This window comes from Phalangium opilio, unplaced genomic scaffold (genome assembly GCF_054372755.1).
Source record: "Phalangium opilio isolate 3A_F unplaced genomic scaffold, DU_Popi_V2 ptg000390l_1, whole genome shotgun sequence".
Taxonomy (NCBI): domain Eukaryota; kingdom Metazoa; phylum Arthropoda; class Arachnida; order Opiliones; family Phalangiidae; genus Phalangium; species Phalangium opilio.
In genome coordinates, this window is record NW_028324234.1 from 6083378 (window position 1) to 6098334 (window position 14957).

Genomic DNA, 14957 nt, shown 5'->3' on the forward strand with positions numbered 1-14957 from the left:
GAACAAGAGTTATGAGCCTCCAAAGTTTAGTGCAAAAATCATAAGTAACATAATAAAAATAAGTGAGACGATACCAAAGTTGACGAACATTTTGCTTAATATCTCGGCCCTTGTTTGTCGTAGCTCAATGTTTTTAGTATGGTTAGATGGGGGACAAATTGGACTATAACATACTCAAAGGACATCCCCGTATCTCCAGTAGAAACAGCGTTACGAGCCTGCAAAGTATAGTCTAATGCATTTTCTATGGAGGGGTTTGTTTGTTCACGTATTGCTTAATTACTTGACCCTGTTCTTTCGATTAAAAACAATAACATATCTTTAGTGTAGCGGTTATCGCATCCGCCTCACTCCCGGAAGGCCACAGGTTCGAAACCGCGAAGTTTTTTTTTATAATTATCCGAACATTTGTGTCAAGGTCACATTATTTACATCCCCGTATCTCTGGTAGAACCAGAGTTACGAGCCTCCAGAATTTAGTCTAATGGATTTCCTATGGAGGGGTTTGTTTGTTTACGATTAGCTTAATTACTCGACTACTGTTTGTCGTAGCTCAATGTTTTTAGTATGGTTAGATGGGGGACAAATTGGACTATAACATACTCAAAGGACATCCCCGTATCTACAGTAGAAACAGAGTTACGGGCCTGCAAAGTATCGTCTAACTCATTTCCTATGGAGGGGGTTTGTTTCTTTACGTTTTGCTTAAGTACTCGGCCCCTGTTTGTCGTAGCCCAAAGTTTTTAGTATGGTTAGATGAAGGACAAATTGGACTATAACATATCCTAAGGACATCCCGGTATCTCCAGTAGAAACAGAGTTACGAGCCTGCAAAGTTTATTTTCAAAAATCAAAAGTAACCTTCTAACAATAAGTGAGACAAAAAATAAGTTGACGACGATATTGAGGTAGCCTCAAGTTTAAAGTATGCTTGTATGGGGAGCAAAGAGTACTATAACATATCCAAAGGAGATCCCAGTATCTCTTGTAGAACAAGAGTTATGAGCCTCCAAAGTTTAGTGCAAAAATCATAAGTAACATAATAAAAATAAGTGAGACGATACCAAAGTTGACGAACATTTTGCTTAATATCTCGGCCCTTGTTTGTCGTAGCTCAATGTTTTTAGTATGGTTAGATGGGGGACAAATTGGACTATAACATATCCTAAGGACATCCCGGTATCTCCAGTAGAAACAGAGTTACGAGCCTGCAAAGTTTATTTTCAAAAATCAAAAGTAACCTTCTAACAATAAGTGAGACAAAAAATAAGTTGACGACGATATTGAGGTAGCCTCAAGTTTAAAGTATGCTTGTATGGGGAGCAAAGAGTACTATAACATATCCAAAGGAGATCCCAGTATCTCTTGTAGAACAAGAGTTATGAGCCTCCAAAGTTTAGTGCAAAAATCATAAGTAACATAATAAAAATAAGTGAGACGATACCAAAGTTGACGAACATTTTGCTTAATATCTCGGCCCTTGTTTGTCGTAGCTCAATGTTTTTAGTATGGTTAGATGGGGGACAAATTGGACTATAACATACTCAAAGGACATCCCCGTATCTCCAGTAGAAACAGCGTTACGAGCCTGCAAAGTATAGTCTAATGCATTTTCTATGGAGGGGTTTGTTTGTTCACGTATTGCTTAATTACTTGACCCTGTTCTTTCGATTAAAAACAATAACATATCTTTAGTGTAGCGGTTATCGCATCCGCCTCACTCCCGGAAGGCCACAGGTTCGAAACCGCGAAGTTTTTTTTTATAATTATCCGAACATTTGTGTCAAGGTCACATTATTTACATCCCCGTATCTCTGGTAGAACCAGAGTTACGAGCCTCCAGAATTTAGTCTAATGGATTTCCTATGGAGGGGTTTGTTTGTTTACGATTAGCTTAATTACTCGACTACTGTTTGTCGTAGCTCAATGTTTTTAGTATGGTTAGATGGGGGACAAATTGGACTATAACATACTCAAAGGACATCCCCGTATCTACAGTAGAAACAGAGTTACGGGCCTGCAAAGTATCGTCTAACTCATTTCCTATGGAGGGGGTTTGTTTCTTTACGTTTTGCTTAAGTACTCGGCCCCTGTTTGTCGTAGCCCAAAGTTTTTAGTATGGTTAGATGAAGGACAAATTGGACTATAACATATCCTAAGGACATCCCGGTATCTCCAGTAGAAACAGAGTTACGAGCCTGCAAAGTTTATTTTCAAAAATCAAAAGTAACCTTCTAACAATAAGTGAGACAAAAAATAAGTTGACGACGATATTGAGGTAGCCTCAAGTTTAAAGTATGCTTGTATGGGGAGCAAAGAGTACTATAACATATCCAAAGGAGATCCCAGTATCTCTTGTAGAACAAGAGTTATGAGCCTCCAAAGTTTAGTGCAAAAATCATAAGTAACATAATAAAAATAAGTGAGACGATACCAAAGTTGACGAACATTTTGCTTAATATCTCGGCCCTTGTTTGTCGTAGCTCAATGTTTTTAGTATGGTTAGATGGGGGACAAATTGGACTATAACATATCCTAAGGACATCCCGGTATCTCCAGTAGAAACAGAGTTACGAGCCTGCAAAGTTTATTTTCAAAAATCAAAAGTAACCTTCTAACAATAAGTGAGACAAAAAATAAGTTGACGACGATATTGAGGTAGCCTCAAGTTTAAAGTATGCTTGTATGGGGAGCAAAGAGTACTATAACATATCCAAAGGAGATCCCAGTATCTCTTGTAGAACAAGAGTTATGAGCCTCCAAAGTTTAGTGCAAAAATCATAAGTAACATAATAAAAATAAGTGAGACGATACCAAAGTTGACGAACATTTTGCTTAATATCTCGGCCCTTGTTTGTCGTAGCTCAATGTTTTTAGTATGGTTAGATGGGGGACAAATTGGACTATAACATACTCAAAGGACATCCCCGTATCTCCAGTAGAAACAGCGTTACGAGCCTGCAAAGTATAGTCTAATGCATTTTCTATGGAGGGGTTTGTTTGTTCACGTATTGCTTAATTACTTGACCCTGTTCTTTCGATTAAAAACAATAACATATCTTTAGTGTAGCGGTTATCGCATCCGCCTCACTCCCGGAAGGCCACAGGTTCGAAACCGCGAAGTTTTTTTTTATAATTATCCGAACATTTGTGTCAAGGTCACATTATTTACATCCCCGTATCTCTGGTAGAACCAGAGTTACGAGCCTCCAGAATTTAGTCTAATGGATTTCCTATGGAGGGGTTTGTTTGTTTACGATTAGCTTAATTACTCGACTACTGTTTGTCGTAGCTCAATGTTTTTAGTATGGTTAGATGGGGGACAAATTGGACTATAACATACTCAAAGGACATCCCCGTATCTACAGTAGAAACAGAGTTACGGGCCTGCAAAGTATCGTCTAACTCATTTCCTATGGAGGGGGTTTGTTTCTTTACGTTTTGCTTAAGTACTCGGCCCCTGTTTGTCGTAGCCCAAAGTGTTTAGTATGGTTAGATGAAGGACAAATTGGACTATAACATATCCTAAGGACATCCCGGTATCTCCAGTAGAAACAGAGTTACGAGCCTGCAAAGTTTATTTTCAAAAATCAAAAGTAACCTTCTAACAATAAGTGAGACAAAAAATAAGTTGACGACGATATTGAGGTAGCCTCAAGTTTAAAGTATGCTTGTATGGGGAGCAAAGAGTACTATAACATATCCAAAGGAGATCCCAGTATCTCTTGTAGAACAAGAGTTATGAGCCTCCAAAGTTTAGTGCAAAAATCATAAGTAACATAATAAAAATAAGTGAGACGATACCAAAGTTGACGAACATTTTGCTTAATATCTCGGCCCTTGTTTGTCGTAGCTCAATGTTTTTAGTATGGTTAGATGGGGGACAAATTGGACTATAACATACTCAAAGGACATCCCCGTATCTCCAGTAGAAACAGAGTTACGAGCCTGCAAAGTATAGTCTAATGCATTTTCTATGGAGGGGTTTGTTTGTTCACGTATTGCTTAATTACTTGACCCTGTTCTTTCGATTAAAAATAATAACATATCTTTAGTGTAGGAGATCCCAGTATCTCTTGTAGAACAAGAGTTATGAGCTTCCAAAGTTTAGTGCAAAAATCATAAGTAACATAATAAAAATAAGTGAGACGATACCAAAGTTGACGAACATTTTGCTTAATATCTCGGCCCTTGTTTGTCGTAGCTCAATGTTTTTAGTATGGTTAGATGGGGGACAAATTGGACTATAACATATCCTAAGGACATCCCGGTATCTCCAGTAGAAACAGAGTTACGAGCCTGCAAAGTTTATTTTCAAAAATCAAAAGTAACCTTCTAACAATAAGTGAGACAAAAAATAAGTTGACGACGATATTGAGGTAGCCTCAAGTTTAAAGTATGCTTGTATGGGGAGCAAAGAGTACTATAACATATCCAAAGGAGATCCCAGTATCTCTTGTAGAACAAGAGTTATGAGCCTCCAAAGTTTAGTGCAAAAATCATAAGTAACATAATAAAAATAAGTGAGACGATACCAAAGTTGACGAACATTTTGCTTAATATCTCGGCCCTTGTTTGTCGTAGCTCAATGTTTTTAGTATGGTTAGATGGGGGACAAATTGGACTATAACATACTCAAAGGACATCCCCGTATCTCCAGTAGAAACAGAGTTACGAGCCTGCAAAGTATAGTCTAATGCATTTTCTATGGAGGGGTTTGTTTGTTCACGTATTGCTTAATTACTTGACCCTGTTCTTTCGATTAAAAATAATAACATATCTTTAGTGTAGCGGTTATCGCATCCGCCTCACTCCCGGAAGGCCACAGGTTCGAAACCGCGAAGTTTTTTTTTTTTGCTTGGAACATGCAAAGACCTTTATAATTATCCGAACATTTGTGTCAAGGTCACATTATTTACATCCCCGTATCTCTGGTAGAACCAGAGTTACGAGCCTGCAAAGTTTATTTTCAAAAATCAAAAGTAACCTTCTAACAATAAGTGAGACAAAAAATAATATCTCGGCCCTTGTTTGTCGTAGCTCAATGTTTTTAGTATGGTTAGATGGGGGACAAATTGGACTATAACATATCCTAAGGACATCCCGGTATCTCCAGTAGAAACAGAGTTACGAGCCTGCAAAGTTTATTTTCAAAAATCAAAAGTAACCTTCTAACAATAAGTGAGACAAAAAATAAGTTGACGACGATATTGAGGTAGCCTCAAGTTTAAAGTATGCTTGTATGGGGAGCAAAGAGTACTATAACATATCCAAAGGAGATCCCAGTATCTCTTGTAGAACAAGAGTTATGAGCCTCCAAAGTTTAGTGCAAAAATCATAAGTAACATAATAAAAATAAGTGAGACGATACCAAAGTTGACGAACATTTTGCTTAATATCTCGGCCCTTGTTTGTCGTAGCTCAATGTTTTTAGTATGGTTAGATGGGGGACAAATTGGACTATAACATACTCAAAGGACATCCCCGTATCTCCAGTAGAAACAGAGTTACGAGCCTGCAAAGTATAGTCTAATGCATTTTCTATGGAGGGGTTTGTTTGTTCACGTATTGCTTAATTACTTGACCCTGTTCTTTCGATTAAAAACAATAACATATCTTTAGTGTAGCGGTTATCGCATCCGCCTCACTCCCGGAAGGCCACAGGTTCGAAACCGCGAAGTTTTTTTTTATAATTATCCGAACATTTGTGTCAAGGTCACATTATTTACATCCCCGTATCTCTGGTAGAACCAGAGTTACGAGCCTCCAGAATTTAGTCTAATGGATTTCCTATGGAGGGGTTTGTTTGTTTACGATTAGCTTAATTACTCGACTACTGTTTGTCGTAGCTCAATGTTTTTAGTATGGTTAGATGGGGGACAAATTGGACTATAACATACTCAAAGGACATCCCCGTATCTACAGTAGAAACAGAGTTACGGGCCTGCAAAGTATCGTCTAACTCATTTCCTATGGAGGGGGTTTGTTTCTTTACGTTTTGCTTAAGTACTCGGCCCCTGTTTGTCGTAGCCCAAAGTGTTTAGTATGGTTAGATGAAGGACAAATTGGACTATAACATATCCTAAGGACATCCCGGTATCTCCAGTAGAAACAGAGTTACGAGCCTGCAAAGTTTATTTTCAAAAATCAAAAGTAACCTTCTAACAATAAGTGAGACAAAAAATAAGTTGACGACGATATTGAGGTAGCCTCAAGTTTAAAGTATGCTTGTATGGGGAGCAAAGAGTACTATAACATATCCAAAGGAGATCCCAGTATCTCTTGTAGAACAAGAGTTATGAGCCTCCAAAGTTTAGTGCAAAAATCATAAGTAACATAATAAAAATAAGTGAGACGATACCAAAGTTGACGAACATTTTGCTTAATATCTCGGCCCTTGTTTGTCGTAGCTCAATGTTTTTAGTATGGTTAGATGGGGGACAAATTGGACTATAACATACTCAAAGGACATCCCCGTATCTCCAGTAGAAACAGAGTTACGAGCCTGCAAAGTATAGTCTAATGCATTTTCTATGGAGGGGTTTGTTTGTTCACGTATTGCTTAATTACTTGACCCTGTTCTTTCGATTAAAAATAATAACATATCTTTAGTGTAGGAGATCCCAGTATCTCTTGTAGAACAAGAGTTATGAGCTTCCAAAGTTTAGTGCAAAAATCATAAGTAACATAATAAAAATAAGTGAGACGATACCAAAGTTGACGAACATTTTGCTTAATATCTCGGCCCTTGTTTGTCGTAGCTCAATGTTTTTAGTATGGTTAGATGGGGGACAAATTGGACTATAACATATCCTAAGGACATCCCGGTATCTCCAGTAGAAACAGAGTTACGAGCCTGCAAAGTTTATTTTCAAAAATCAAAAGTAACCTTCTAACAATAAGTGAGACAAAAAATAAGTTGACGACGATATTGAGGTAGCCTCAAGTTTAAAGTATGCTTGTATGGGGAGCAAAGAGTACTATAACATATCCAAAGGAGATCCCAGTATCTCTTGTAGAACAAGAGTTATGAGCCTCCAAAGTTTAGTGCAAAAATCATAAGTAACATAATAAAAATAAGTGAGACGATACCAAAGTTGACGAACATTTTGCTTAATATCTCGGCCCTTGTTTGTCGTAGCTCAATGTTTTTAGTATGGTTAGATGGGGGACAAATTGGACTATAACATACTCAAAGGACATCCCCGTATCTCCAGTAGAAACAGAGTTACGAGCCTGCAAAGTATAGTCTAATGCATTTTCTATGGAGGGGTTTGTTTGTTCACGTATTGCTTAATTACTTGACCCTGTTCTTTCGATTAAAAATAATAACATATCTTTAGTGTAGCGGTTATCGCATCCGCCTCACTCCCGGAAGGCCACAGGTTCGAAACCGCGAAGTTTTTTTTTTTTGCTTGGAACATGCAAAGACCTTTATAATTATCCGAACATTTGTGTCAAGGTCACATTATTTACATCCCCGTATCTCTGGTAGAACCAGAGTTACGAGCCTGCAAAGTTTATTTTCAAAAATCAAAAGTAACCTTCTAACAATAAGTGAGACAAAAAATAATATCTCGGCCCTTGTTTGTCGTAGCTCAATGTTTTTAGTATGGTTAGATGGGGGACAAATTGGACTATAACATATCCTAAGGACATCCCGGTATCTCCAGTAGAAACAGAGTTACGAGCCTGCAAAGTTTATTTTCAAAAATCAAAAGTAACCTTCTAACAATAAGTGAGACAAAAAATAAGTTGACGACGATATTGAGGTAGCCTCAAGTTTAAAGTATGCTTGTATGGGGAGCAAAGAGTACTATAACATATCCAAAGGAGATCCCAGTATCTCTTGTAGAACAAGAGTTATGAGCCTCCAAAGTTTAGTGCAAAAATCATAAGTAACATAATAAAAATAAGTGAGACGATACCAAAGTTGACGAACATTTTGCTTAATATCTCGGCCCTTGTTTGTCGTAGCTCAATGTTTTTAGTATGGTTAGATGGGGGACAAATTGGACTATAACATACTCAAAGGACATCCCCGTATCTCCAGTAGAAACAGAGTTACGAGCCTGCAAAGTATAGTCTAATGCATTTTCTATGGAGGGGTTTGTTTGTTCACGTATTGCTTAATTACTTGACCCTGTTCTTTCGATTAAAAATAATAACATATCTTTAGTGTAGCGGTTATCGCATCCGCCTCACTCCCGGAAGGCCACAGGTTCGAAACCGCGAAGTTTTTTTTTTTTGCTTGGAACATGCAAAGACCTTTATAATTATCCGAACATTTGTGTCAAGGTCACATTATTTACATCCCCGTATCTCTGGTAGAACCAGAGTTACGAGCCTGCAAAGTTTATTTTCAAAAATCAAAAGTAACCTTCTAACAATAAGTGAGACAAAAAATAATATCTCGGCCCTTGTTTGTCGTAGCTCAATGTTTTTAGTATGGTTAGATGGGGGACAAATTGGACTATAACATATCCTAAGGACATCCCGGTATCTCCAGTAGAAACAGAGTTACGAGCCTGCAAAGTTTATTTTCAAAAATCAAAAGTAACCTTCTAACAATAAGTGAGACAAAAAATAAGTTGACGACGATATTGAGGTAGCCTCAAGTTTAAAGTATGCTTGTATGGGGAGCAAAGAGTACTATAACATATCCAAAGGAGATCCCAGTATCTCTTGTAGAACAAGAGTTATGAGCCTCCAAAGTTTAGTGCAAAAATCATAAGTAACATAATAAAAATAAGTGAGACGATACCAAAGTTGACGAACATTTTGCTTAATATCTCGGCCCTTGTTTGTCGTTGCTCAATGTTTTTAGTATGGTTAGATGGGGGACAAATTGGACTATAACATACTCAAAGGACATCCCCGTATCTCCAGTAGAAACAGAGTTACGAGCCTGCAAAGTATAGTCTAATGCATTTTCTATGGAGGGGTTTGTTTGTTCACGTATTGCTTAATTACTTGACCCTGTTCTTTCGATTAAAAATAATAACATATCTTTAGTGTAGCGGTTATCGCATCCGCCTCACTCCCGGAAGGCCACAGGTTCGAAACCGCGAAGTTTTTTTTTTTGCTTGGAACATGCAAAGACCTTTATAATTATCCGAACATTTGTGTCAAGGTCACATTATTTACATCCCCGTATCTCTGGTAGAACCAGAGTTACGAGCCTGCAAAGTTTATTTTCAAAAATCAAAAGTAACCTTCTAACAATAAGTGAGACAAAAAATAAGTTGACGACGATATTGAGGTAGCCTCAAGTTTAAAGTATCCTTGTATGGGGAGCAACGAGTACTATAACATTTCCAAAGGAGATCCCAGTATCTCTTGTAGAACAAGAATTATGAGCCTCCAAAGTTTAGTGCAAAAATCATAAGTAACATAACAAAAATAAGTGAGACGATACCAAAGTTGACGAACATTTTGCTTAATATCTCGGCCCTTGTTTGTCGTAGCTCAATGTCGTAGCTCTCGGCAACGGCCATATCACGCTGAATTCACCGGTTCTCGTCCGATAACCAAAGTTAAGCAGCGTCGAGCGCAGTCAGTACTTGGGAGGGCGACCACTTAGGAACACTGCGTGCCGTTAGCTTTTTCACTTTTTTTTCCTCTTTTAAATTCCAATAGATATGAAAAAAGCAAACATATTTTCTTTTTGTTATTGTTTGAAAAAGATGAAGGTTAATTTGTCTCACTTAATTTAAATTCGAATTATTATCTAGCACTCTCGGCAACGGCCATATCACGCTGAGAACACCGGTTCTCGTCCGATCGCCGACGTTAGCAGCGTCGAGCGCAGTCAGTACTTGGGAATACTGCGTGCCGTTTGCTTTTTCACTTTTGTTTCCTCTTTCAAATTCCACCAGATATGAAAAAAGCAAACATATCTTCTTTTTGTTATTGTTTTATAATGATGAAAGTTAATTAAATTCAAATTATTAACTAGCACTCTCGGCAACGGCCATATCACGCTGAATACACCGGTTCTCGTCCGATAACCGAAGTTAAGCAGCGTCGAGCGCAGTCACTACTTGGGAGGGAGACCACTTAGGAACACTGCGTGCCGTTGTCTTTTTCACTTTTTTTCCCCATTTAAATTTTAATAGATATGAAAAAAGAAAACATGTTTTCTTTTTGTTATTGTTTTAAAATGATGAAGGTTAATTTGTCTCACTTAATTTAAATTCGAATTATTAACTAGCACTCTCGACAACGGCCATATCACGCAGAAAACACCGGTTCACGTCCGATCACCGAAGTTAAGCAGCGTCGAGCGCATACAGTACTTGGGAATACTGCGTGCCGTTTGTTTTTTCACTTTTGTTTCCTCTTTTAAATTCCACCAGATATGAAAAAAGCAAACATATCTTCTTTTTGTTATTGTTTTATAAAGATGAAGGTTAATTAAATTCACATTATTAACTAGCACTCTCGGCAACGGCCATATCACGCTGAGTACACCGGTTCTCGTCCGATAACCGAAGTTAAGCAGCGTCGAGCGCAGTCACTCCTTGGGAGGGAGACCACTTAGGAACACTGCGTGGCGTTGGCTTTTTCACTTTTTTTTCCTCTTTTAAATTTTAATAGATATGAAAAAAGCAAACATGTTTTCTTTTTGTTATTGTTTTAAAATGATGAAGGTTAATTTGTCTCATTTAATTTAAATTCGAATTATTAACTAGCACTCTCGGCAACGGCCATATCACGCTGAAAAGACCGGTTCACGTCCGATCACCGAAGTTAAGCAGCGTCGAGCGCATACAGTACTTGGGAATACTGCGTGCCGTTTGTTTTTTCACTTTTGTTTCCTCTTTTAAATTCCACCAGATATGAAAAAAGCAAACATATCTTCTTTTTGTTATTGTTTTATAAAGATGAAGGTTAATTAAATTCAAATTATTAACTAGCACTCTCGGCAACGGCCATATCACGCTGAATACACCAGTTCTCGTCCGATAACCAAAGTTAAGCAGCGTCGAGCGCAGTCAGTACTTGGGAGGGCGACCACTTAGGAACACTGCGTGCCGTTAGTTTTTCACTTTTTTTTCCTCCTTTAAATTCCAATAGATATGAAAAAAGCAAACATATTTTCTTTTTGTTATTGTTTGAAAAAGATGAAGGTTAATTTGTCTCACTTAATTTAAATTCGAATTATTATCTAGCACTCTCGGCAACGGCCATATCACGCTGAAAAGACCGGTTCACGTCCGATCACCGAAGTTAAGCAGCGTCGAGCGCATACAGTACTTGGGAATACTGCGTGCCGTTTGTTTTTTCACTTTTGTTTCCTCTTTTAAATTCCACCAGATATGAAAAAAGCAAACATATCTTCTTTTTGTTATTGTTTTATAAAGATGAAGGTTAATTAAATTCAAATTATTAACTAGCACTCTCGGCAACGGCCATATCACGCTGAATACACCAGTTCTCGTCCGATAACCAAAGTTAAGCAGCGTCGAGCGCAGTCAGTACTTGGGAGGGCGACCACTTAGGAACACTGCGTGCCGTTAACTTTTTCACTTTTTTTTCCTCTTTTAAATTCCAATAGATATGAAAAAAGCAAACATATTTTCTTTTTGTTATTGTTTGAGAAAGATGAAGGTTTATTTGTCTCACTTAATTTAAATTCGAATTATTATCTAGCACTCTCGGCAACGGCCATATCACGCTGACAACACCGGTTCTCGTCCGATCGCCGACGTTAGCAGCGTCGAGCGCAGTCAGTACTTGGGAATACTGCGTGCCGTTTGCTTTTTCACTTTTGTTTCCTCTTTCAAATTCTACCAGATATGAAAAAAGCAAACATATCTTCTTTTTGTTATTGTTTTATAATGATGAAAGTTAATTAAATTCAAATTATTAACTAGCACTCTCAGCAACGGCCATATCACGCTGAATACACCGGTTCTCGTCCGATAACCGAAGTTAAGCAGCGTCGAGCGCAGTCACTACTTGGGAGGGAGGCCACTTAGGAACACTGCGTGCCGTTGGCTTTTTCAATTTTTCTTCCCCATTTAAATTTTAATAGATATGAAAAAAGCAAACATGTTTTCTTTTTGTTATTGTTTTAAAATGATGAAGGTTAATTTGTCTCACTTAATTTAAATTCGAATTATTAACTAGCACTCTCGGCAACGGCCATATCACGCTGAAAACACCGGATCACGTCCGATCACCGAAGTTAAGCAGCGTCGAGCGCATACAGTACTTGGGAATACTGCGTGCCGTTTGTTTTTTCACTTTTGTTTCCTCTTTTAAATTCCACCAGATATGAAAAAAGGAAACATATCTTCTTTTTGTTATTGTTTTATAAAGATGAAGGTTAATTAAATTCAAATTATTAACTAGCACTCTCGGCAACGGCCATATCACGCTGAATACACCGGTTCTCGTCCGATAACCGAAGTTAAGCAGCGTCGAGCGCAGTCACTACTTGGGAGGGAGGCCACTTAGGAACACTGCGTGCCGTTGGCTTTTTCAATTTTTCTTCCCCATTTAAATTTTAATAGATATGAAAAAAGCAAACATGTTTTCTTTTTGTTATTGTTTTAAAATGATGAAGGTTAATTTGTCTCACTTAATTTAAATTCGAATTATTAACTAGCACTCTCGGCAACGGCCATATCACGCTGAAAACACCGGATCACGTCCGATCACCGAAGTTAAGCAGCGTCGAGCGCATACAGTACTTGGGAATACTGCGTGCCGTTTGTTTTTTCACTTTTGTTTCCTCTTTTAAATTCCACCAGATATGAAAAAAGGAAACATATCTTCTTTTTGTTATTGTTTTATAAAGATGAAGGTTAATTAAATTCAAATTATTAACTAGCACTCTCGGCAACGGCCATATCACGCTGAATACACCAGTTCTCGTCCGATAACCAAAGTTAAGCAGCGTCGAGCGCAGTCAGTACTTGGGAGGGCGACCACTTAGGAACACTGCGTGCCGTTAGCTTTTTCACTTTTTTTTCCTCCTTTAAATTCCAATAGATATGAAAAAAGCAAACATATTTTCTTTTTGTTATTGTTTGAAAAAGATGAAGGTTAATTTGTCTCACTTAATTTAAATTCGAATTATTATCTAGCACTCTCGGCAACGGCCATATCACGCTGAGAACACCGGTTCTCGTCCGATCGCCGACGTTAGCAGCGTCGAGCGCAGTCAGTACTTGGGAATACTGCGTGCCGTTTGCTTTTTCACTTTTGTTTCCTCTTTCAAATTCTACCAGATATGAAAAAAGCAAACATATCTTCTTTTTGTTATTGTTTTATAATGATGAAAGTTAATTAAATTCAAATTATTAACTAGCACTCTCGGCAACGGCCATATCACGCTGAATACACCGGCTCTCGTCCGATAACCGAAGTTAAGCAGCGTCGAGCGCAGTCACTACTTGGGAGGGAGACCACTTAGGAACACTGCGTGCCGTTGGCTTTTTCAATTTTTCTTCCCCATTTAAATTTTAAGAGATATGAAAAAAGCAAACATGTTTTCTTTTTGTTATTGTTTTAAAATGATGAAGGTTAATTTGTCTCACTTAATTTAAATTCGAATTATTAACTAGCACTCTCGGCAACGGCCATATCACGCTGAAAACACCGGTTCACGTCCGATCACCGAAGTTAAGCAGCGTCGAGCGCATACAGTACTTGGGAATACTGCGTGCCGTTTGTTTTTTCACTTTTGTGTCCTCTTTTAAATTCCACCAGATATGAAAAAATCAAACATATCTTCTTTTTGTTATTGTTTTATAAAGATGAAGGTTAATGAAATTCAAATTATTAACTAGCACTCTCGGCAACGGCCATATCACGCTGAATTCACCGGTTCTCGTCCGATAACCGAAGTTAAGCAGCGTCGAGCGCAGTCACTACTTGGGAGGGAGACCACTTAGGAACACTGCGTGCCGTTGGCTTTTTCACTTTTTTTTCCTCTTTTAAATTTTAATAGATATGAAAAAAGCAAACATGTTTTCTTTTTGTTATTGTTTTAAAATGATGAAGGTTAATTTGTCTCACTCAATTTAAATTCGAATTATTAACTAGCACTCTCGGCAACGGCCATATCACGCTGAAAACACCGGTTCACGTCCGATCACCGAAGTTAAGCAGCGTCGAGCGCATACAGTACTTGGGAATACTGCGTGCCGTTGGCTTTTTCACTTTTGTTTCCTCTTTCAAATTCCACCAGATATGAAAAAAGCAAACATATCTTCTTTTTTGTTATTGTTTTATAATGATGAAAGTTAATTAAATTCAAATTATTAACTAGCACTCTCGGCAACGGCCATATCACGCTGAATACACCGGTTCTCGTCCGATAACCGAAGTTAAGCAGCGTCGAGCGCAGTCAGTACTTGGGAGGGCGACCACTTAGGAACACTGCTTGCCGTTAACTTTTTCACTTTTTTTTCCTCTTTTAAATTCCAATAGATATGAAAAAAGCAAACATATTTTCTTTTTGTTATTGTTTGAAAAAGATGAAGGTTAATTTGTCTCACTTAATTTAAATTCGAATTATTATCTAGCACTCTCGGCAACGGCCATATCACGCTGAGAACACCGGATCTCGTCCGATCGCCGACGTTAGCAGCGTCGAGCGCAGTCAGTACTTGGGAATACTGCGTGCCGTTTGCTTTTTTCACTTTAGTTTCCTCTTTCAAATTCCACCAGATATGAAAAAAGCAAACAAATCTTCTTTTAGTTATTGTTTTATAAAGATGAAAGTTAATTAAATTCAAATTATTAACTAGCACTCTCGGCAACGGCCATATCACGCTGAATACACCGGTTCTCGTCCGATAACCGAAGTTAAGCAGCGTCGAGCGCAGTCAGTACTTGGGAGGGCGACCACTTAGGAACACTGCGTGCCGTTAGCTTTTTCACTTTTTTTTTCTCTTTTAAATTCCAATAGATATGAAAAAAGCAAACATATTTTCTTTTTG

The 14957-nt window shown here is 38.0% G+C and overlaps 13 pseudogenes; all 13 read left to right on the top strand.

Moving 5' to 3' along the window:
• The first annotated feature begins 9485 nt into the window (after positions 1-9485).
• Positions 9486-9604, top strand: LOC149596521 (5S ribosomal RNA; annotated as a pseudogene).
• Positions 9605-9965: 361 nt separating this feature from the next.
• On the top strand, positions 9966-10084 carry LOC149596522 (5S ribosomal RNA; annotated as a pseudogene).
• Positions 10085-10445: 361 nt separating this feature from the next.
• On the top strand, positions 10446-10564 carry LOC149596523 (5S ribosomal RNA; annotated as a pseudogene).
• Positions 10565-10926: 362 nt separating this feature from the next.
• Positions 10927-11045, top strand: LOC149596524 (5S ribosomal RNA; annotated as a pseudogene).
• Positions 11046-11406: 361 nt separating this feature from the next.
• On the top strand, positions 11407-11525 carry LOC149596525 (5S ribosomal RNA; annotated as a pseudogene).
• A 361-nt stretch (positions 11526-11886) lies between these two features.
• LOC149596526 (5S ribosomal RNA) lies at positions 11887-12005 on the top strand (annotated as a pseudogene).
• A 362-nt stretch (positions 12006-12367) lies between these two features.
• On the top strand, positions 12368-12486 carry LOC149596527 (5S ribosomal RNA; annotated as a pseudogene).
• A 362-nt stretch (positions 12487-12848) lies between these two features.
• Positions 12849-12967, top strand: LOC149596528 (5S ribosomal RNA; annotated as a pseudogene).
• Positions 12968-13328: 361 nt separating this feature from the next.
• LOC149596529 (5S ribosomal RNA) lies at positions 13329-13447 on the top strand (annotated as a pseudogene).
• A 362-nt stretch (positions 13448-13809) lies between these two features.
• Positions 13810-13928, top strand: LOC149596530 (5S ribosomal RNA; annotated as a pseudogene).
• Positions 13929-14065: 137 nt separating this feature from the next.
• On the top strand, positions 14066-14168 carry LOC149596531 (5S ribosomal RNA; annotated as a pseudogene).
• Positions 14169-14291: 123 nt separating this feature from the next.
• LOC149596532 (5S ribosomal RNA) lies at positions 14292-14410 on the top strand (annotated as a pseudogene).
• Positions 14411-14772: 362 nt separating this feature from the next.
• Positions 14773-14891, top strand: LOC149596533 (5S ribosomal RNA; annotated as a pseudogene).
• The last annotated feature ends 66 nt before the right edge of the window (positions 14892-14957 follow it).